The 20419-nt window shown below is 62.3% G+C and overlaps 1 protein-coding gene across 5 annotated transcripts in view; it reads right to left on the bottom strand.

Annotated features, from left to right (window-relative positions):
• Window positions 1–20419, bottom strand: part of PLXNA1 (plexin A1) — a 109245-nt gene that overhangs the window by 69198 nt on the left and 19628 nt on the right. The gene's annotated exons all lie outside the window — the stretch shown is intronic.

Below are 20419 nucleotides of genomic sequence, written 5' to 3'. Positions count from 1 at the left end.
AAAAGGAGAGCTCTGACCCTACACAGCTGCTGGCTTGGGGAACCAGAAGGTCTCACCACCTGGCTACAAGGTGTGCGGAGATGCGGGGACAGCAGCACCGGCCAGCCCAGCTCCTGCCTCGAGTCCGAAGCTCCACCTCAAAGCTCCGCTCTCCTTCGCCACCACGCCGCTGGAGTGCCCAAACGCTTTTGCCAGGGCCACCCCGCACCCAGCGCGAGCAAAGAGCCTCTGGCCTGCGGACCTGGCACGGTCTGACACAACGAGATGCTACCAACGGATGGAACAAGCCACTCGAGGGTGGAGGACACCACGAGAATGAGGTTGCTGCCTTGTACTCACCGCCGAAAATTCAATTGCGGGCAGAAGAAACGCGCGCCGGAGGCCAAATGTGCTGCGCTTCGACGCCCTGAACTTTCTCATCTGTTTCCACTTTTCCTCCTCCCAGCCCACATGGCCTGTCCCTCGTCCTGCACAACTCCACGAGACCGCAGGCTGGGACCTGAAACCAGCCCAAGAGGCAAGGAAATGAAAGGCCCCGGGGGAGTCACGGTGGCAGAGGGACAGCTCGGCCCGCGGCGGCGCATCCGCTCCCCGGGCAAGGTGCCCTCCGGGGCAAATACGCCCCGCGAGTGGCCACAACCATTGTCAAAACGGCACGGGGAAAACCTCCCAGCGTGCTTACGGGCACCGGCAGTGGGTGAGAGGAGAGGAGAGTCTGCCTGGCCCACGTTTTGGAAAGATGGGCGATGAGATGGATGAAGAGCAGCAGCTGCGAGCGGCCGAGCCCCGGCTGGCGGCCGCCCAGCGCTAGCAGCGGGTCAGGAGGGGCCGGCGGCGCAGGACGGGGCTCTGCAGCTCGGGAACGCCAGGTGGAAGGGAAGAATGCACGGCCGGGCAGGGAAAGCGGCCGTGAAGATGCCAAAGCTGCTTTGGGATTTAACGAGCGCCAGCGGGAGCCCCAACGCGGGCGGCGAAGCACGGCGGCACGACCGCAGCGCCTGCTCGGGGCGCACGGCGACGGTGACCCAGGGGTGAGCTGGTGCCACCCGTGTCCCCGCGTGGGGACAACTCGTGAGCCCTCCACCCGCAGGGAAGAGGCAGCTCCTGAGCGGGGCCCTCCCAGCCCAGGCTCTCCGAGCTTCCAGCCCCGGCGCTCGGTGCCGAGCGGTACCCCGCCGACCCCTCCTCTTGGCACGAGAAGTGCTCCGCGCCGCTTTGTGCTCTTATCTGCACGCGGCTGTGATTAATTCTCAGTGGCTGGCAGCAGCTACAAGAGGAGGGCGCTTTCGCCCGCCTGCCACACTTCAAAGGCAGGGACTTATCTGCCTCAAACACACTCCGCAGCCTTTTCACGGGGACCCTTTCCAGTTCCACGGGGCTCGCGCGGCGCTGACAGGCGTCGCCAAAGAAAGGCTTATGTACGGGAGTGCATTTCAAAGCCTTCCCCCTTCCCTCCCGGCGCTCCGGACGCTTGCTGGGGGAGGCGGCGAGACGCGAGCCCTGCACAAACGGCCCCGTGCGGCTGCTCTGCCTGGGATGAGATGGGAAGATGCTGGAGGATGCCAAGGTCCCTGCACCGTGCGAAACACATCCCCGAGGCCAGGCAGGACCTGCTCAGCCCCGGCCACCCCGGGGTGGAGGTGACAGCTGCCAGGAGCGTCACCAAACACCGTGCAGACGAGCTCAGAGCAGGACATAAAGTATCCCTTATCCAGCCCGGGGGCCCCATGGGGACCGCGAGCCCCACGGGGGGGACAGCCCGCACGTGGCCTGGGCTCACCCCGAGGCAGCAGGCGGCACACGGGGGGAGCCGGGCCCCCCTGCATCCCCTCCACATGCCTTCCCCTGCGCCAGCAGCTGCCACCCACTCTGGTTTCCAAAAGAGGGAGAGAGCTTTAAAAATGGGGTCGGTGCATCAGCTGCTCCATCCTGCACCGGGAAGGTGCAGGGGCTGCTCAGCCACCCCGAGAAATGCAGGAGCAGCTGCGGGGCTGCGGCATCAGCTGCCGCGGGGGGGAGGCACAGTTGGTGGGGTTGGGGACACTGGGTGCTGCTGGAAAGGGGGCCACCAGCGTGCCGGGGGGGACGGCAGCAGGGAGAGCTGCCTGGGGCACGTGTCAGGTTACCAAACCTTTGCACCCAGCGAGGATAAGCCTCTGGTTTCGCTCAGCCTCGGGCGAAATGCAGCTTTCCTGTTCGCGTGGGGGAAGCCTTTACCAAGACGGCTCAGCACGCTCAGCACCAGGCTGCTCCGCACCGCCGGCACGGTCGGGGAGCAGGGAGGGATTTTGGAGATGCATTTTTGGCCCCACACGTGCTGCCCCAGATGGCTGCGGGGTGGCAGTGCTTCCAGCCAAAAAATCCCAGCTATGCGGCGCAGGCAGGCGGCCGGCACCGCCGAGGAGCCCGGCCACCGCCAGCTGCCCCGTGCAGGAACGCGTCCCCTCCCCACAAATAATCCCAAAGCAGGGATCTCAAAGCAGCCTGGGCGGCTGACCCGGCACCCTGGTGGCAGGAGGACGGGCTGGGGGTGCCACGCGCCCCCCCTGCCCATGAGCAGAGGCTCGGGGAGGTTTCACCGGGTGGCACAGACCTGACACCGACACCCAGCCCTTGCATGGGGCCACGACGCTGATTCCTCGCTGATCGTGCACTGAGGGGAAGGGGGCGACGAGCTGCCACTCAGCGAAACCCATTTGTAAAGATTAACACAAACCAGGCTTTCGTCCCAGGCCCTACGTTGCCGCGAGCCAGAGAACATTGGAACGTTAATTATATCGGTATAATAAAGCAAGAAACAAGGAGACACTTAATCTAGATCACTGCTCCTAACAGTCCCTGATCCCAGCGGCACCGACACCAGGCAATCGAACCGGCTTCGAAGCGCGCTGCTATGGCGCCTCGGCCACGTGCTGGCAATTCTGTGCAGGCTCTGGGTTTTTCCCCGGGGAGAGGTGGCTGTGAACCTCCCCAAACCTGCCCCGTCCCTCAGCCGGCACCACAGCGGTCAGACCCTGCCCCGCACGTGCACAAATTGTCTCGGGCACATTGCATCGGTCAAAATTGCTCCATCGGCAGCGGGGATGGAGAAGCGCGCCCAGCTCACGGTTCCTCTGCTTCTGACGGAGCTAAAAAGCTGTCAGCAAAATGGTTTGCACCTTTCCGTAGCAAAACCAAAGTGTTGGAGAGAAGCGCCCAGCGCCACGGCGCCGCAGCCACAGTCTGGTGGGGGATCGGCTGGGGCGGCGCCTTCACCAGAGCCAAACGTGGGTGAAGGAGGGACTGAGGGAGGCGACGGAGCGGGGTGAGAACTGCAAAGCCCCCCGGGAGCCCCGTGCTCGCTCTGGCACAGGATGCACCGAGGCACCCTCGCTGCTCACCCCCCAGTAGCCCCCGCGCCCCCCAGCCCGCCAGCTGCTCCGGCGGTCTCGAGCCATTGATTTCTCAGCTTTGCCCTTCAAAACTCTCCTGGCTCGGCGCCCGGCTTGTATCGTCTCGTTCCTCGGGAGCAAAATATCTCTATTATTATTGCAATTATTTCCCAATCAGCATCGCTCAGGGCTGATTCGGTCGGCGGGGGGGCCCCGACAGGCGAATCGATGCGCGGCCTCCGCCCGGGGCTGCCGAGGGAAGGGCGGGCGGAGGACGGGGCGTCCCTCCCCGCCGTGCCGTGGCTGTCCCCGGCCGAGCAGCGGCCACAAAATACCTGTGTGCCGAGGATACGGACCCAAATTCTGTTTATTTTCCTCTTAGCTCAGCAAGGCAGCACAAGCCCTTCTTCCCTGCCCGAGCAACCAGAGCAAGGCGACACCAACGCTAACCCACCGCGGCCCTCCACCCCTGGCCTGTTCAGGAGCAAGGACCAGCCCTACAGCGGCCGAGGAGGACACGGGGTACTCGTCCCTTTCCAGACCGCTGTCAGGGAGCCCAAAAAGTCAGGGAGGAGGCAGCGGGGCTTTGCCAGGAGCCGCACTGGGGAGGAAGCCCAGGCTCCCAGAGCTGCAGCGTGCCGGAGATCAGCTGATCCTCCCTCCCCTCGCGGCCCCAGGAAAATAGCTGTTTCCTTCCTGCTCCCTAAAACAACAAAGCAGCACGAGAGAAGCTGCCTGAGGACATGGAAGGAGCCATCAATCTCACCAAACGGAGGGCTCGGTGGCAGGAAAAGCCCACGCAGGGGAGGCTGCGGAGGGATGGTCCCGGGGTGGCCATACCCAGGGTGTCCCCAGCAGGTTGGGGACAGGCTGCAGCAGCAGCTCCAGCCCCGGGCTGGCCACGACACCAGGGCCCAGTGCTCTTCTCCTCATCCCAGCACTCCACAACCCCCATATTCCCCGTCCCAGCGGCTCCCAGCCCTTCCTCAGAAGCGCAGGGACAAACCTGCCCCAGCTGAACGCTGCAGCCCAAACCTCTGCACCGGGCTGGTGCCGCGGGGGTCTGCGGGATGCGCGCAGTGCATCCCTCTTGTGCTGGCTTCAGCCACCCCCGAGTTTCGTTTCCTTTTTCTTTTTCCTCTCTGCAGACACGCAACTCCATCTCTAGAGCAGACACAACTCCACAGCAGCGCCGGGGCCCGAACTTTACATCCCCAGAGTGCAATCAGCACGTGTCGCCCCACACCATCGACTCTCTGGGACCACTGCCCCTCGCAGCGCCCCAGCAGAGCCGGGCTTTAGGCTGCAGAGAAGGGCCCAGCACTGTGCACCTGGGCCCGCGGGCAGGTTTACCCATACATCAGGCTTCCCTCCACAGCCCTGCATCCAGGCGTCATGACCCCACAAACTCCAAAACCCTGCACAACCCCATCTCAGCAGCTCCCAAACCACCCCGCTCCTGCCACGCGTCCAGCGGCCATCATTTCCCCACCGCCCCATCCCAAAGCCACTCGCTGCAGTAGCGCCTTGCAGCGGATGGGGCTAACACAAAATAAACCCGCTGCCATGCACAACCACCCGGGGAGAAGGGCGACGCTGACCGCATCCAGCCTCACCTATTTAACGCCAGCGCTGCCCCCGGCCTGCAGACAGCCCCTCGTTACCGCAGACCTGGGCTGCCCCGGGGTTTTATCCCGACGGGTAAATCACACCTGAGTGGCCAGGAGAAGCTGCTAAGCACTGAACAGCCAGGATCTAAATAACGCACAGCACACTGACAGCTTTAAATATTAAATATCTCGCCCAGGCAGCAGAACTGGACACGCAGAACGTCTCACGAACTCAGTGGCTACATTTTATATTGCATAATGTGCCTCATGAGAAAGTAATCCATTGGATCAGGAGGGAGGAGAAAAGCTAAAACCACGCTTTTTTTTTCCCTTCTCTTTTCAAATCAACATCTCGGCTATCGACACCCCGAGATGGAAATTCCAGGCTCGGCGCTCCCCCACAAACACCTCCAAGACTGGGGAGACAACCTCTCGCTGCCCCGCGCGAGGTGCTCCTGATAACAACACCCAGCTAAATCCAGCTCCGGGCTGAGAGCAGAGGAGAGCACGTGCAAAGATCTTCCTTCAAAACCAACCCTCGCCGACACACACTCAGACCCCTCTCGCTCTCCCCATCCCGCTCAGCGTTTGCTGAACTCCCTGCTTTGACATTTCGTTTGCGTTTCAGGGCTTGGTTCCCACACGTGAGCCTCCCCAGCAGCATCCCCAGCCCCACGTGCCCCTCGCCGGCTCACACCTTCCCCGCAGCCCCAAGGAAAAGACGCGGGGCCGCAGCTCCCCACCCCGCCAAACCCGGGAGCCACGGAAAGCGCTTCCCGCAGCAGGCTCTCCGCTGGCAAACAGGATGGAAATTAGGCTCTTCAGCCTGAGCATAGGAGCGATTTTGAAGGAGAGATTGAGCAGATTTAAATATAGAGATTGCTTTCCCTAAGGATACTGCTCGAGATGTTTAAAAGCTCAGGTTTTACGCAGCGCAGATTTTCTCTCCGCAGCGCTCGTGCGGATGCGGAACCCTTCTCTCCGCTGCTCCCTTCTTCTTGGGGCTCGCGGGGAAGCGGCGCCAGGCAGGAGGTGACCACCACAGACAGGCACACGCTGGGCTCCTGCACACCTGTACGGTGCTGAGGGGCTGCAGGAGGAGCCCGACCAGCCCCTCACCAAGCCGCCGGCACGCAGGAGGGCCGGGCGCGCAGCTGGGGCCGCTCCGTGAAATTCTCGGCACAGCTTTAAGGACCACCTGCCACCATCTCCGTTCTCCCCGAAGCCGCGACGGCTGCCAGGGGATCTCAAGCGGAGGCTGCCACTCACTGCAGCTCGCCGGCGCGATGTCCAAGGAGCCGCTTGCATCGAGGCGCCAGGGGCGCAGCTTGGCACCTGACAGCTCGGCACCGGCGAGAGACGTGCCAACGCCGAGCGCTGTCGGCCCTCGGTGCCCCTAAAGGCTGGTGGCGATGTGCTCTGCCCCTCTTACACGCTGCCACCACCCACAGCCCACACCGTGCCCGTGCCTCCTGCCTGGCCACAGAGACAGGCACCCAAACGTGCCCACGGAGTGGGTTCTTCGTGGAAAGGGCTCACGGAGCGGTGACCCGCAGTGGGCAGGGGGCTTCAGCGCCTCTGGGGGGCTTCAAGGTGGGCAGGGAGGGAGTAGGGACGGTGATGGGATGAGCAATCCCCGAGTAAAAGCGTGCCTTCCACCAAGATGGGGCCCTGGCAGCAACCCTCGCCCAGCCCGAGGGTGCGCACGCCTGAGTATCCGCACTGGAGAGGGAGGCCAAGGGGTGGGAAATGATGTTAATTAAAGTTTTAATTACTGTAACCAAACGAGTAGCATAATTACTTTATTCTCACCGAGACTTCAAACTGATTAAGAACCACGTGCATTGCAATCTTTGGATTGATTTGATTTTTAATTAAACGCGCCGTCGGAGGGACGGGGCGGGATGAGGGCTGGGCCCTTCCCGGACCCCAAAACCTGGGGGGGGGGGGGGCCCTGGGAGCCAGACACAGCTCCCAGCACGGGTCAGGGGAACTTCACGGGTCCGCATGGGCACCCACATCCTGCAAGGCTTTGAGCAGAAGGGGGTGTGCAGGGACAGGGCCCCGTGGCTGGCGGGTCACACACAGCTCCCCGTACCCCTTCTGCCTCCCGCAGCATCCCGAGACCCGCTCCGCGCAGGCCCCTCAAATATTAATGAACTCGTGCCGCCGCTGGAGGGAATTATTAAAAAACAATTTTGCAAAGGTATCTTTTTCAAATAATAATAATACTAAAAGACAAAGCCGTAGAAATTAAATTCCCAGTCCCCTACCTCAAATAAATAGTATCAGAATTTGAAATGAGACATAATTACCTCGGCAAGGTTAAAGCCGCTAATGCACACGGAATACGGAATCACCATTCATCATAATCATATCTCATATCACAGCCATTATTTATAATTAGGAGGCACGGTTTAAAAAACACATAAAGACGCCCATGCAATGCGGTAATTCTTCTGTTATTGCTCCTGAAGGGCCAATCCTGGCCCTTTCAGAACCTCTGATTTGTGGAGTCCGGGATCAGGCAAAAACAACTCCCCAAAATACCCCAAAAAGTCAGTCCCAAAGAGCGTGCCGCTCGTTGCTCCGAAGGAAAACCCACCTCCAGCTGCCCTCGAGCCCTTCCTGGGCGCGGAGACAGCAGTGACAGGACACAGCGGGGCTGCACCCGACCCATCCGGACCATTTCAAAGCCGCACAGCTGTGCCGTGATGGGTTAGAGCAGCCAGGGTCTGACCAGGAGAGTGCCGTGGCACAGAGCAAGCAGCCAGCCTGGCCCGGAGCTGAAGGTGCCAGCTTGCCACTCACCCCAGCACAAGGGCCAGTGCTCCCCACCGGCCCCATGGGCTTTCTCGGCCGCTGGGTGCTTCTACGTGCTTTTAAACCACAGAACAAGCAATGGCAAAAGCTGGCAAAACCAAAAGCTAAACCAAGAGCTGCCCCCCTTTGAAGCTGCTCCCGTGTCCCAGTGAAACATTAACAAGCTCCCAGCGAAGTCAGAGGAAATTGCCCTTAATGTATTCAGGGAAGTACGGGCCAGGTGGTGACGACACGAGGCCCTGAGCCCACCTCTGGAGACACACATCCCCGGGCCCACTGCTGGCAGCACCGAGGAGCACGAGCTCGCAGTCCCATGGGGATGCTGAGCTGCTCCTCTCGCATGCTGGAGCTGGAGCGGAGCCCTTGTGCAGAAAAGCACAGAGCGCCAGGACACAGCCCGGCTCAGGGACGGGTCTGTTTCGGAGGGCAAAGCGACCCCTGGGGTTGAGGAGCCCGGGCTCTGCACCCTTTGGTGGGGAATTAGAGCACGAGAAGGTGCCCTGGGTGCACAGAGCTGTGCCAGCAGGGGCCGAGACAGCGGGAGGATGGACAGACACACAGCCACGTACATGCAAGCTGCAGGGTTTTCGGAGACGGAAAAACAAAGCGGGGGAGCACGAGGAGAGCACCAAGCCAAGGGCCGGAGGCCGCAGTCCCGAGCACAAGCGGCCTTTCCCCGGGCTGCTCGCTGCACCCGCCCGCTCGCCCCGCTGGTCCCGTGACTGCGGTCACAGGGCTGCGCTTTTTCAGAGATTTCACTGGGCTGTAAAACACCAAAACAACAAGGGAGGGGAAAGAACAGCTCAGAGACGCACATGCCACCGCACGCTGTCCAAAGCCCAGGAAACGAGTTGCTAATAAAGGGCCCCGCAAACACGCTGGGGTCCCAGCACCGGGCACCGCGGGGTCTCCACCGCCTCCTCGCTCCCCTCGGGGACGTCCCTGGGGTCTCAGCAGGCACCAGAAGGACCTTTAACGGCGGTGGCGGCGAGTTTTCCAAAACCCAAAGTCGCAGAGAGAGGTGGCATTTTGCAGCGCTCGGGCACGGGATCTCTCTTTGCCCTTCCAAGCGCTGAAAACGAATCCCCCCTCTCCCCTTTTCATCCCATTGAAGACTTGACAGAACCTCCTAGCGCTCTGCAGTTGGAATTGGCAGGTCTTAAATTAATTGACTGCAATTTTACACAACAACATGTTTAGCTGAGAGCTGGCCCGCGGCCCGCTTGGCTCGCCACCGCTCCCCAGACACTTTTCAAGCAACCTCCAAAACTTCACAACACGGCGGAGGCGAGGTGAGCGGGCTGCCAACGTGACCCGCTCCCTGCCAAAAAACCAGCCCCGCTTCCCCGCGCCCCCTCCCCGACCCTTCTCCGGCTCCTCCGCTGTTTTCCCCCCCGCTCTCGCTAATGGCTCGTTAAATTATTCTCGTCGTCTCCGAGGACTCCGCTCCTCCGAACGCGGAGGGGCACGGCGCAGGCTCCGCTCTCGCTGGGTTTCGGGCCCGCTGCTTTGCCATGGAAACGACAGCGCCGGGACCGACGCGTGCAACAGGCAGGAGAAAAGTCAGGTTCGTATTTCGGTCCGCTCCGACACGTTCCTGCGCTCCTTCCACGTAATGCCCCGAAGGACGGGGCCCGAAGCAAAAGCCAATGTCACGGTACCAGAGCATGGCAAGCGCCCCGGGGTGCTGTTGTTCGGGATCCCAAACACGAGGACGCACAACCTCAGCGCCCAGGAATGAACTGGCAGGCTCCAGCCCACCTCCAGCCCTCGCCAGGAGCCAGCTCAGCCAAAAAACAAATCACGCTCTCGTCAGCGGAGCCGGCACCGCCGCTCGCACGGGGCCAAAACTTGGGGTCGGCACGGCTCACGGGGACCAGCCCCTGCCCAGGTCCCCGAGCCTCCTGTGGGATGCTGACGGGGCCAAACACAAACCCCAGGGACCAGCCAGCCCTGGCTGCAAGCCCTCGACTGATCACGAGCAGGAAGCACCCCGGTGCCGGGCACCTCTCCAGGGCACGGCCGCGGCACGGAGGCGTGCTCCCGGCGGCCAGCCCTCCCGGCCGGGCTGCGGGAGGCCAGGGGAGGATTTTCTCCGGCTCTGCCCAGAGCCTGGGTCAAGCAGCTGATGCTCCGCGAAAGCCAAATTGGGGGCGGGTTGTTTGTGTGATTTCGTTTCTTGAATAAACAGAAACATCCTGCCCGTGATTAAGAGCCTTTATGAAAAACACGCCAGCGCCGATTGCTGCAGCTGGGGCTGGAGGTACCGCAGCCCCTGGGGGGCAGAAAACAAGAGGGCTGGGCTTCACGGGGGGTGAGCGCAGCTCCCAGATGGATTCACGCTGCCGCAACGTCCCAGGCAAGTTTCAGAGAGAGAAATCCTCCCCAGGAAATCCTAGGATGGTTCCTTTCTCCCAGAAATCACCATTTTTCATGCCAAACCTCCCCAAGCCTCCTCTTGCTCCTGCCCCCTCCGTCAAGCCCACGACCCAGCCAGGCTACGAGCAGCTCACGTGCCATGAACCACAGACACGGCGCAGGTCAGAGGCAGCCGAGGTGCTGCCATCACCTTTAAGCATTAATTCTTTCCTGTATCCCCTTCTGCCCGTGGATATCAAAGCTCTCCACACACCCTTACGCCGCACCCCGCCTTTCGGCTGCGGGCATCGCCAGCCGCAGGTCACGGGGAGGAGAAACCCAGACGAGCGAGCTGACCCTGGCCCCGCTCAGAGACAGGCAGCACGGAGCTGAGCTCTGCCGAAAATCGGTCTGCCAAAACTCGAGGACCTGCAGGACTCGTGTGCCCGCCCCCCCGCGGCTCCGCAGCCCCCGCCGCGCACCGCAGAACACATGCTTTTGGTTAACTCGCATGGGCCGAGGCGGGGGGGGAAAGGCACTGAAACATCCCTCACACACACACACGCACGTGTGAAAACTCAAGTTTTTAAGTTTCTCCTCTTGGCAAGGCTCAAAATAGGCCAAGGTTTCAATTTTTTTTTGCTGGGAGGCTTTAAAAATGTATTCCATCCAAACCATCCCCGAAACATTCTTGACATTTATTGCCATCAGCTTTTCCCCCAATTAACTGCCTCTATGCAACTATCATCATCTTGATGAAAAACATCTCCAGAAACCCACGGACCAGGAAAAAAACGTTCTTTCTCTTGCTCTGCTTCTCCCCGCTCACAAACATGAAGAGAATGAGGGAGGAGAGGGGGTCAGGAACAACATTTCTGCCTTGACAGCTTTGTCCAGCAAGAGCCACCGCTCGCCGCGGTGCTGGCGGGGATGTGGGAGGCGACGTTTGGACCGGGACCCAAAACCTGATCCCCAGGCACCCCATACCCACAGCACTGACTTTACAATGAACGGACCAAACCTCATCTGGAAAAACCCATTTTTGGTGCTTTCAGCTCAGCTTGCGAGGCTCGCAGCGCGCGTGGGACAGGCGCGAGGAGCAGCTGAGCGGGGAGGAGCGGAGCTGCTCCCGTCCCCGGGAGGCAGGCACCAAACGGCACCTGGGCGGATACGGTGTCAGAGCAGAGCTCTCTGCAGGCTTTTTAATCGCTTCCATTTCCAAAATGGAGCAGAGGTCTTGTTTCAACAGCCTGCGCGAGCAGATGTCAGGCAGAAAGGTTCAAAAGGACAACAGCGGAGAGAGAAAGGGAGCTGAGCCACCGAGCAACGACGCATGGGATTTTGGTGATGCACTGCGGTGTGAGGGGGGGGGCAGAGAAGCCGCTCCATGGCTCACCACCTCTCGTGTGAGCTGGTGGGACACCGATGCTCCCTACCTCTGGATCCAGGGACCGAAGAGAGGACAAGGTGCAGGGGGATGTGCTCCAGGCACCCTGAGCGCGGCGGCAGCTCCGTGAAGTGCCCAGGGACGTGGGTTGTCTCTCTCTCCTGGTAAATCCTGGTCAGAAATGCTGCGTCTGACACAGAGCCGAGTTACTGCACCTCAGTGAGCCCTCCTGCATCAGACGAGCCCTGTAACCATCCCACATGTGCTCTCCGCCACCCAGACAAGCCACATTTTTCTTCCCAAGTTTGGCCAAGCGCGCTTCCCTCGGTGCTTGCCTCGATTCCCTCCGTCCCTGCAGCCAAGGCAGTAATTTTTGCCCTCTTTTAAAACCAGAAGGACCAAGAAGCCAAAGATCCCACGCCAGAGAGCCCAGCGACGCAGCTCTCCCAGCCCAGGCAGCTCGCTCCCCAGGTTACTTGCTCGCAGCCCTCGAGTTTTCAGATTTAAGAGGGGGAAGGAGAGGCAGGAAGGAAACCCTCAGCTAAGACATGGAGTGTTTATCTCACCTGCTAGAAGAGAAACACGTCTTTAATTTTAAACGTCGAGCGTAAAAACAGATCCCTTGAGGCTCATAAACATACCAGAAAGAGAGGGAGAGTAACACAGAGAAACCCTGGGGAAATAAACAGAGAATTCAATTTGGGGAGTTCCCATCCCTGGAGCCAGGTGGAAATCACCCCCACAGCCCTGTAGCTGGCACAGGCCACGCAGACGAGGTGCGGCTTTGTTTGTTTTGGGGGTTTGTGGTGTTTTATTTGTTTTGTTTTGTTTTTTTTAAGGTCTTTGCTTATTTCTCAAGAAACACCACCGCGTGCAGCACCGTCCCCGAGAAGCCAGGTGGCGAGCCCAGCCAGACCCCAGCACAGCGACCCCAAGGAGCGGGGAAACGCTGCTGGGCTGAGACACAGGCCTGGATTTTAGAAGATTTTAGAAGGTTTTCGGCCACCGATGGAAACCAGAAGGCCAAGGAGAAGCCAGGCACTGAGCCAGCCCCAAGGAGGCCGTGCCCCCCAGCACAAGACCTGCTGCAGCCGCAGCCCCCAGGACTGCAAGGGGCCTTACCAACCGCAAGCTTGCCTGCGAGTGCCCCTGCTGAGAACAAAATCCACCCTCGGAAGGAATTGGCAGCATCCTTCAGTGCAAATTCAGCTTCAGGGCCTGTTTGGGAAGAGCATCACGCATGACACGAGTTTGGGGGAGCTGAGGTGGCAGCGGGGCTGCTGCTGGGAGGACCCACAAGGAGGATTTTGGAGCCAACACACCCCTGGTTCCCCCAAAAACACGAGCAGGGTCAAAGCCTCCGAGGCTTTTTGCGCCAAGGGGCTCCGGCGAGGTGGCACAAATCCAGCCCACCTCCGGAGCAAGCAGCGGGGCTCTCAAACCGCCTCCTTGGTCGCTTCACAAACCACTTTTGCCATCCCAAAACCAAAACGTGCTCTCCCTATGAAGCATTGCACCAGAAGTTACCGGCCCCACGGTGAACGCCCCAGGAGGCACGGCCAGGGCAGGGGCAGGGCCTCTCCCCTCTCCGCATGGCACCGACTGGATCCCCCTTCCCCTGGCTCATACCCCAAAGAGGGACCGCTCAGGACATCCCCGATACCCCAAAAGAAGCCGTCCCGGCACACTTGCTCCCCCATGGCCACGGGGGATGCTCGGAGGTGCCGGCAAAGCAGGGGGAAGCCGTGCGGAGCCAGGGGCCTGCACAGCGCCGGCGCCCAGGATAGCACACAAATTGCTTCATTAAATTTCATCACATTAAGCCAGTTTCATGAATTTAACATTGTCCCCGGACTATTGTTTGTCTGAAAATTAAATTACGGCAACATTTGTTGTTTCAACGAGTCTGTCAATTACAAACGAGGCCGGAGGAGGGGGATGCGGGCGCGGGCAGGTGATGGCACTCCTGGCTCCGGCGGCGGGGTGAACGCAGCCCCTGTTTCCCAGGAGGATGGAGAGGGGAAGAATTAGGGTAACACGGTATTTCTCCCACAGCCGAGCATGCCAGACACGGAAAGCCTCACCACTCTGGATCCAGTACGGGCTCTGATGGTGGTGCCCAGCTCTGCAGAGCACCAGGTTGCGCCCCTCCGCGCAGCACCCACCCCACTCACGTTCACCCGAGGAAATCTGCACGCTGGTCTGGGGCTTTCCAGACTGCAAAGCCTTGCCGCAATGGGGAACCCGCAAACATTTCTCGTTTATTCTTCCTTTTCCCTTGAGCAGCTCCTCTCTGCAGTATCAGAAACAAAGGCGACAACCTTTCGCTTCGTGAAGAAAAGCGTCAAGCCCAGCGGACTATAAATAGCACCCAAAACTGCCCCGCACCCCCAGCTGAGGGGATGAAATGAAGACGAGTGAACCAACAGCTCCAAGGTCAGAGAGACTGGTGTGTGTTGTTTTTTTTTTTTTTTTCCTTCCCTTTGTTCAAGGTCTGGTAATTTTACCAACGTAGGAGAGCGATCCAAAATACATCATTACGGTGGGAGCTAATAAAAAACACACGGGCTTTTCAGCCTGCTGTGCCTTTTTTCACTCTGGTGGGGATCACCACGGGGAAGATGCTGCCCCAGCACCAGCTCCCTGCTGCCTTCAGGTTTCTCGGGACCCCCGGTGCCGTACACGGAGCGACCAGCGGCCGCTGCCCTCAAGAGCGCCAAGAGCAGCAAAATTAAAACACTCTCCCATCACCCAGCTTCGCCCCGTGGGGTCCTCTCTGCCTCTCCGGTCCCAACCCCAGCGCCATGGGGTGGGAGCTCAGGGACGTGCAAAGCTTGGAAGCACCTTGGAAGGAGAAAGGAGAAATGCAAGGCCACCCTGGGGCCACCAAGCCAGGACAAACCCCTCAGGCACTGCTAATCTGGGCTGCTGGGGCTGCACGAAGGCAGGCGGGATGCCAGCACTGCCCTGCGCCCTCCCTTTTCTCCGCTGCCTTTGGTGGGAGGCCGGGGCTATTCTCCCACCTGAAAAGCCAAAATTAGCCAGCTTTCCAGCCCGTGAATAGGCACAATGGCTCCAACAGGAGGGCCTCCACAGCGCCGGGGCCTCCCAGCTCATTTCCATCTCAGCGGGGCGGTTTCCACCCTGCCCTGCCCCGCTCTTTGCGGCCAGGGGCTGTGACTGCATGGCCCCCGGGTCGGGGTGCCCGGCCACAGGCGGGGGACACACAGGGGTGCTGAGCAGCCTCGGGCTTCACAGCCAAACGAAGCCTGTCTGCTCGCTCCTTGCGGCGCACGTCTGCAGCTCCATCCCCAAGCCTCACGTCCCTGTGCCACGGGCAGGGTCCTGAGCGAAGGGAAATGCAGAAAGCACCAAAAAATGCTGGAGGTGGACACGCTCCGGAGACGGTCACATCCCGGAGGCTCCCAAAGTCACCTTGGGGAGGGTGCCCAGGGCGATGCCCCCGCCGGCCGATGGACGGGGCTGCGGGGAGCCGGGAGAGGCGCAGAGTCAGCGCTTTGCGCGGGGAAGGGCTGAGCCTGGCGGCCACGTCCCCGCCTGGCAGCGAGCCCGGCTCCTCTCCGCCGGCTCCTCACCTGCCCTGCCGGCTTTGTGCTGACTGCGGAGCAGATGGGGGGGGGAAAAAAAAAAAAAAAAAGAGTTATGGAGGTAAAGAGCCTGGGGCAGCCGGGCTGCGAGCTGCAGGGGCTGGAAGAGCCACAGCGCAGAGGGCAGCGGGGGCTCAGCCCCATCCTGCTCGAGGCGGGGAGCCCGAACGCAGCGCGTCCCTCCCCAGAGTCACCCGAGGACGGAGCCGGCAGCAGCCCCCCCCCCCAGCCAGTCCCAGAGGCCGTGGGTTCACGATGAATTTCTAATTGTTTCCTCCAACAATGAGACATCCTGTTCGGAGCTCGACAAAAAGCCAGCGGGGCCCCTTCCTCCTGAGCTTGCCGGGGCGACGCCGCGCGCTGCCCGCCACGAGCGGGAGGCACGGGGGGGGCTCCGCGCCCCCTCTCCCCTCTCCCCATCCACTTACCGGGGGCAGCGTGGCCACCTCCACCTCAATTATAGCAGCCAGCACTTAACGGCGAGAGCTCTCGAGGGGGCTGGGAGCACCGAGAGGTATTTGATGGATTCGTCTTGGCAGCCGCTGGACACCTTGTCGTGCCCAGAAATGATCGCCACTGACCGGGGAGGACGCGGACGCAGGCTCCCAGGCGCCCGTCTCCCTGCTGGGGAACGGGGCCGAATCCCCCGGGGAGCCCCGTACGTGGTGGGCAGGGGGAGCGGGGTCCCTGTGGGATGGGACGGGGACACAGAGGGACGAGGCAGCAGGAACAAAAGGCCCTTGTGCGGCGCCGCCAGCTGCCTTCCCCGGCTCCATCGCGCTCGCCCATCCAGCCGGGCTTGGGGGCTGGGGGGTCCTGCCCCATAGCACCCCCAAAACGCCCCCTGCCCCTATAGAGGGCTGCCCCACGGTATGGTGCAGGGGGAGGCAGGTGGGCCGCAGCAGAGATGCTGCAGGATCTACCCCAGGTGGCTGAACACACACGGCCCCATGGCACCGTCCCCAAACGTGGCCACGAGCACCAAAGCTGCCCCCGGGAGCGGGGTGAGGCCACCTCTTCCCCTGCAAGGGGCCAGCTCCGTGCAAGGACTGGGGGGGGGGACGGGGGACAAGGGGGTCACAAGGGGTCCGAGCCCTCCCTGCGCCCCGGGAGCCGGATTTCGGGCAGACACAATGGGCCCCTTTTCAGCCGGAGCTGCTTAAAGCTGCCTTAGCGCTAAGCAGAGGCAGCGTGGAAGGAGCCGCGTGGCCGGGGGGGCCGGGAGCCTCGTGCCTCCCCCTCGCGGGCTCACGTGGACCCCGACCTCCGCTGGGTGATGCCAGCCCGTACCCGAGAGGCTGAGGCGTGGATTTGTGGGTTGGAAAGCCAGTTTTGGCGAGTTTTGCTTTCACGTACAAACAGCAACACCACTGAACCGCGCTGGGGAGCGCCGGGAGGAGGACGCCAGCCCCATGCAGGGCTGCGAAGCCTCCCCAGAAGGCAGCAGCGAGGTCTCCACACCCCCAGCTGGGCCCCTGGAGGCCAGGAGAAGCTCCCCCTGTGCGCACACCTGCCCTGAGAGCAGAGCACGGACACCCTAAGCCTCTGCCCCAGCTGTCAGCCCAGACCCGCCCGCAGCGGGGTGCGGCTCCAAGGGGGACGTGGCCCTTTCCAGGCACCCACCCGCCCTCCCAGGGACCTGCAAGAGCTCAGAAGAGACAAATCAAGGTCACTAGACGCTCTCCAAAGCCAGCAGCCAAGCAGTGGGTGAGCAGCCGGGCACAGCCCCCCTGCAGGAGCCATTCTACCCCCCCCAGACCCACACCTCTCCTCTCTGGCAGCCCCCGGCCCTATATCCGCAGGCAGCAGAGCCGCCCCCAGCCCCAACACCCAGCACGTGCCCAGCAGAGCCCCCGCTCCCTGCCGGCCCGCAGGGGATAATTCCTGACTCACAGCACAGCTGGGCGAAGGGGGAGAGGAAGAAAGCAGGGGGCTTTTTACGAGGGGAAGAGATCTGGCTTTTAAAACACCGAGAGGGGGGAAAAAAAAAACCGTTCCTTGGAAGGAAATGAAGCAGCACAGAAAGCACCGGTGCAGCCCCAGGCAGCAAGGAGGCGAGACGCGAGTTCCCGGCGAGTTCCCAGCACAGGGCCAGCAGGCAACGGGGAAATTCCTGCAAAGCCCCCGCCAGTGGCCTCCTCCCGCTGCACACAGCCCCTGCACGGGGCTCAGCCCCAGCCCCACAGCCCCCTTTTAGGGTCGCACAGCACAGAGGGAACAGGGGCTGGGAATTCACCTTCCCTCTGCACGGGAGCCCCCGATCCTCCCCAGGAGGAGCAGCGAGGTCCGCGTGTCTGCGCACGGCCAGGGCTGGCCCACTCAGCGCGGAGAGTTTGTTTTATTCTTTATTATTACGATCATCATCAGAGCGGAGAAGCCAAGGAAACCAAACAAGGGGCCGGTTCAGCTGGGCCTTCCGTGGGAGAGGATAAACAAGCCGCAGAGAGCGCGAGCCGCAGGGGGGAGCGGATTCCCGGCAGGGACGCGCCCTGATGGGTTCGCACCCAAGGCCATCTGCTTTGGGGACGGGGAAGGAGCTGAAGGGATTACGGGGGCAAAACGGGGCAGCCAGAGCTGCAGAGACAGCCTCCAAAAACGAGGACTCAGCCGGCTGCAAGGGGCACCCGGGGGCTGCAGCACACCCAGCTCCTCCCAAGCCACCAAGACCCTTCCCGAGCCACCTCCCCACGAGGCTGCTCCAAGTCCCACCACCCAAGAAATAACCTGGGGGCACCCGAAACAGGGTCAGCCCACGAGGGCTGCACCGGAGCTTGAGGTGGCCCTAAGGCAGCGACTGGTTGGCAAAAGGAGGAGCGGATGGTGAGCTAACAAAGGCACACGGACCCGGCCCTACAGCCCCCAGGACGCCCAGTTCTCGCCTCCCAGGTGCTCCCCGTGTGTGCTTCAGCATCACCCGCCCTCACAGCACTGCCCCACGCGCACTCGGGGGATGCAACTCCTTGTTGCGCCCCACGACCCTCCGAGTACCCCTATTTGCGCTCATACAGCAGCTTTTTGCTCTCCTCCCCGGGAAAGGCAGCCCGGGCACGGCTCAGCCCAGCAAAGAGGCTGCAGCGAGCACTGGTGCCTCCCCGGTGTCGGCCAGGCGCCGGGAGCCAGCCTTGCCCAGGTTTCCCCCTGGAAGTCCCCGCAGCAGCGTGCCCGCAGCCCCGTGTCACTTCCCCACCCGCCGCCCCACGGGGCGCAAGGGCAGGTCCCCGACGTGCCCGCAGGCAGCACGCAGACGTGGCTCACGCCCAGGGCCGGCGGCACGGCCAGAGTCAGTCACCCCCGCCTTACTCACCCCGTGGCGGGGCAGAAATCCCCAAACCCCGTCCCACAGCCCCGTGACTGCTGGCAGCAGGCGGCGAGCACGAGGGAGCTGGGGGCCGGCCAAAGGCAACCGCCTGCCTTCGCTCCGACGGCGCCCCGCTGCCATTTTTCCCCCTGGAACGACGGTGTCCCCTCCCCGGATGCCATCTGCATCAGTCCCCAGCACCACGACCCCCCCAGTACGCCACTCCCAGGGGGACAGAGGGGACGGGGGGGGACAGGGGACAGCTGCGGGGCACAGCAGGTGCTGCCCGGCAGCCTCCCCGCCGCGCCTGCTGGCAGCACGGCCGCGGGGCAGGCGGGCTCGCGTGGCTTTTTCGGGGGACAAAGGCGGGCTCTGTCTGCACGCAGCAGCCTGGACAAATGCTGGGCATGGGAGCTGCCATCCAAGGAAAATCCAGACGCAGCCGGGACTCTGCCCTGACCTTACCCCGACCCAGACGGTGCAACCGGGGCCCCCTTGTCTGACCAGCACCCACGGCGGGGCTCCTGGAGCACTCAGCACCCGGCTGTGCCCCGCTGCGGCTCCCCGGGCTCGCACGGAGACGCCAGCGGCCACGGGATCACGTAGCGTTATTGTAGGGTCTGACCAAATCCTCAAGCTGGAGCCCAAGGGGCAGCAGCACGGGCTCACAGGGGACCTGTCCCCTGGCTGGGGACACGCCGGCACCATCCGGGGACACACTGACAGCCCTCCCCTCCCTCCGGCCCCGCAGACAGCGGGATCAGGTGGCTGCCGAGGCAGCGTTTTGCTGCCCGGCCGGGCAGCCCTGCGGCAGGACGTTGGGGCTGAGCACCCCATGGGCACGGCAGGGGACGGCTCCCCCGAAATGGGGTCTCCAGGCACCCCCACCCGGCGCAGCCCCTTGCTCCGCAGGGCACCCAGCTCCTCGCAGGGCAGCTGGGAGGGGGGAGCCCGCAAAACCCGCCTGGAGCCCTGTGCTGGGACCTGCCTCGCCGTTCCCCATCGAGCTCCTGCCCCCCTCCCTCACGCCCTGCAGGGTCAGAGGGCCCCTCCGGCTCTCTGGGGCCGCTGGGCATTGGGACACACTGGTGATAGGGACAAACCAGCACGAACAGCTCGAGGCGGCGCTGCAGAAGACGAAGCTGTTCAAACCACACCTGGGCTCCAAGCCCCGGCCTCAGCCTCGACCTCGCACCCAGAGCTCAGCCTGCCCCCACCCTCGGCAGCCACCTGCACGTGGCTCCGAAGGTGCAAAGACCAGGGAAAAACTGAGAAGAGCTGGGAAAAAAAAAAAAACTTAGAAAGGGAAAAAAAAACAACAAATCTTCCATGTAAAAGGCAACTGCCGTCCTCTCTAGATAAATAAGGGACGGGAGCCGTAACGCTGTCCCTGTGGCTTCGTGAACCCTCCTCCCACACGCTCCTTCCTCCATCCCCATCCTTCATGCCGGCACAGGCTATTTAACCCCCCCCCCCGGTGGGAGCCCAGCGGCAGGAGGAGCCGCCAGCAACGCGACACCCGTCCCTCGGCCCCGATCGATCGATGGGGAAGGGAGGACAAGCTGACGGGGCAGGGAGGACGAGCTGCCTCGTCAGCTCCCCCTGCTCAGCCTGGCGCCGGGGAGAAGGAGAGGCAGGAGAAGCAGCCAGGCAGGGGACGCGGGGCACGGAGAGCATCACCAGCACCCCGATCCCTGCCTCGACGCACGCTGCCCACGTCCCCAGATGCGCTCCTAACCCTAAGTTTTCTGATTTCAAACCAATGTTTGGGTTTAGACAGCGCGGAGGAGGAGAAGCGGAGAAAACGCAGGGTGCTGAGCCCCAGCGGGGTGCTGGGGTGTCCCTGCAGGCAGAGGGACGCGCCGGGCTCCCCGGCCTAGCCCCGCGCTCCCTGCCCCTTGCCGGGAGCAGCGCCGCGCCGCTGCCTGGCTGAGGATGCAGTCAGTGCAAGCTGTGTTTATCCG

Source organism: Cygnus olor, chromosome 10 (assembly GCF_009769625.2).
Source record: "Cygnus olor isolate bCygOlo1 chromosome 10, bCygOlo1.pri.v2, whole genome shotgun sequence".
Classification (NCBI taxonomy): Eukaryota; Metazoa; Chordata; class Aves; order Anseriformes; family Anatidae; genus Cygnus; species Cygnus olor.
Note: the sequence above shows the minus strand (reverse complement) of the source record. Positions and strands in the feature narration are given on the sequence as shown.